The sequence below is a fragment of the Sabethes cyaneus genome, chromosome 3, assembly GCF_943734655.1.
Source record: "Sabethes cyaneus chromosome 3, idSabCyanKW18_F2, whole genome shotgun sequence".
Classification (NCBI taxonomy): domain Eukaryota; kingdom Metazoa; phylum Arthropoda; class Insecta; order Diptera; family Culicidae; genus Sabethes; species Sabethes cyaneus.
Window position 1 is genome coordinate 89,061,552 of NC_071355.1, and position 3,305 is coordinate 89,064,856.

Below are 3,305 nucleotides of genomic sequence, written 5' to 3' on the forward strand. Positions count from 1 at the left end.
CTATCAGTTTACTGAGAAATATAAAAAAAATTGAAATCTTATAATGAGTTTGTGAGGGGTTACCGTTAGCAAACCAGCCCCTAATCGAATATCGTTGTTTAGTACCTTCTCTTTTGGGCAGCCGTAATGAATACATTCCGTGGCCGTACCGGTCTTCTCAGTGTTTTGACGAAGGCCACTTTCTTTGGGCATAGGCCGGCATTAAAGAAGCTTTGATAAAAGAAATGACACGTAAATCATATTCCATTCGTCGAAACCAAAAGGAATTTCAAAATAGATGAATAGATGATAGTTACTCGAGGTATCATAAACAACTGTCGATGAATACAAGAAGAAAAAAAAAAAGACTAATAAATGGTGACAAATCTCATATTATTATCAAGACACCCATTCGTTCTGACAATCTTGTTTGAAACTAGCTGATTGACCGCTCTTACTCGGGGCCCCTTTGTCTCTAAGTCACTTGTACATCTGTTATTGTAACAAAAATTCTCATAATGGAAGAAACAAATCCCTTTTTCTTCATTTGAATATGTTTACTCCCGTTTTCAGTTCCCCTCCCGTTGTCCCCCAGCCACTTGTAAATCTGTCTCCTTCTCGGTAATCCCTATAAAGCGAGATAAATCCTTTTTTACATTTTTGAACGTCCCTCTTGTTAATGGGCACCCTGTTGCGTACAGAAAAATTTTACAGCGTTATCAGTTAATTTGCAGCAGCCAGGGCGAAACTATGCTCGATGCTTTGTTCATACTTCCATCTTCAATTAGAAGTTGCACATCGTGAGGCACTTAGTGTCCGCCAGATATAACCGTTCCGACATTTACAACTACCGCTATTCTATATTTCGAACGGATTGGTATTTCAAACGAAAGTTTTTTCAAACGAAATTTCCGCCAGCAAAATCAAATGGGCAAAACATCTCGTTCGAAACAAGTCGAATGAAATAAAGATTCGTTCGAAATACAGAATAGGGGTGAACATCTTCCTTCTGGAGAAAGATGAGAGCGTCGAGCGGAAGCCAGCTCGGACCACCTGTCGGTGCTGCGCGACCGTACAGTCCAGTATAAGCAGAAGAGGAAGACTGAGAAAAGATGACCTCATCGTTGCACGCGTTGGGTTGGAAGGTCGGAGCAATCCGCCAAACGGTGACCTACTTGACGCTAGACGGCAACGACTGACAGGGGACCGGGTACTTTACGTCTCCCACTAAAAAGGTAAGCGATAATATCAAATATATCTCCCAAGCCAGGTTTCCGACGAAGGTCTTTCTGTGGTTGATCAGCCAGAGGCATGTCCAAACCATCGTTCTTTTCTTTGGGGCTTGCGATGAACAGGGAGAGACATATAGTCTGCTGGGAGTTGCCGACTTCATCAAGAAGTATCAAGCGAAGGAGGATGTGGTGATTTTTCCGGTCTGGCATCGGTTCATTAGGTAAAGAGATCACAAGAGGAGACCGGCTGAATATAAACGTTGTACCGTAGACCGTCAACCCTCCCAACGTCCCCCACCGGCGACCTATAGAAAGTTTTTGGATTAGTCTGAAACGCAGAAACTACTTCAAAAAATTCGCGGCCTTAACATTGCAGTAGCTGAACGCCAAGGCCGTAAAAAGGTGATAAACATGAGGTACATTCATCTTTTCATCGGCTATATGGCTAACACTCCGTTCAACTGCCGTAAGGCCACCCGGTAGGGCGTTGAAACATTTTTGTAGAAGGGTTAATAAACAATGGATTTAAGTATAATTTGTAGTCTTTTTATTGCCATCTGAAATTAGTCAATTTTTTATGCATATTATTAAAGTCACGATACCGCTAATGTGGCTGCCATCCTAGATATGACTTACGAATGTAGCAATTCTTACTTAGCTGTTTGGTTTGGCGCGAGAGGCGTAAATGGTAACCACTACACCGGGACTGACCCCTGGTTAAACGCACGAAATTTGTCTTTAATCGACAATATGAAAAAAGTTTTCAGGACAGATTTCCAACTATTGTGGCATCTACACTACAGCATTCTGACCATATACGTTAGCGTTATTATCTTTCAAAAATAGCAATTCAGGAAAATTGCGATAAAAATTATGCCGCGAATTTTGGTCACTCAATGTTCCTGGTGCCGGTTGGGGTGTTGAAGAGAACCATTTTCGTCGCACAGTCGTCTGACATCCTTACGACGTGTCCGGCTCAACATAGCCTACCGACTTGCGCTAGATGTGCGAAGAAAATCTCTCTAAGCAGTGCATATAGTTTGTGAATCATACGACTCCGCTACTCTTCGCTTCAGTTTGCACTCCGTCAAACATCATCCGTAGCACTTTCCATTCGAACCCGACAAATGGCGTATATGTAATCTGTAATCCGTGAGTAGCGATACAGGTTCAATTCCATAAAGATCTATCGGATCTACCATAAAGATCTTCGTACGACGGCGTATACTTCTTGATCGAACCGTTTTAAGAAAATCAATGTTTCTGCCGTGAATCGCATAGCTGTCCCATTTCTATAGGGAACTCCATAGAAAATGGGACTGATATGCGTTTCACGGCAGCTGCCGTGAATCGTATAACATTTATATAGGAAACGCCATAGAAAACGGGACGGTTATGCGATTCACGGCAGTGTAGCTCTGATAGAGTCCTGAATCTTCTTACTAGTATTGTTGTCTGCAGTTTCCAGCGATTCCAAATATGCGTCGACATCAACGATTACCGTTCATGGGAGGCGCGCATTTGTCCCCTATGAGCCTCTTCCTTTCGTGTATTTGGTCTTTGACGCATTTATTTTTATCCTATTAGATTCCGCTTCCAATCTGACATAAATTGCCTTCACCGTCGCAATTGGTTATGATCAAGGTGAGTTAACCTTGGTTATGATATCAAAGGTATTTGCAAAGAAGTAGTCTACTTGTACTGAAGATCATGTCTCTCACTGCGTTACCCGCGAATCTTTTCCTCACCGCCTGATGCACCATGAGGAGCAAAAATAAATGCTCCTAATATGTTTTTTGCATTGTATGTTATGCACATGGCTCGGAAAACCGGCACTTGTTGCTTGTTTTGGCTGAATTACGCTTCATGGTACGCCTTTCACGTTGCTATGACGAAACCGGCTTCGCAACGAATTTTGTTTTCTTTTCCAAACGGCGATTAGTTTAAATCTTTTTACTTTTACAAGTACTAAAATGATGGAAAAACAATTGAATAAAAGACTGAAGCCTAGTTTAAACCCCCCAAAAGCATTAATCAAACTACCATTATCATCAACTATCGAGTAAGAAACTTTGGGAAAAAAATTAGATAGTG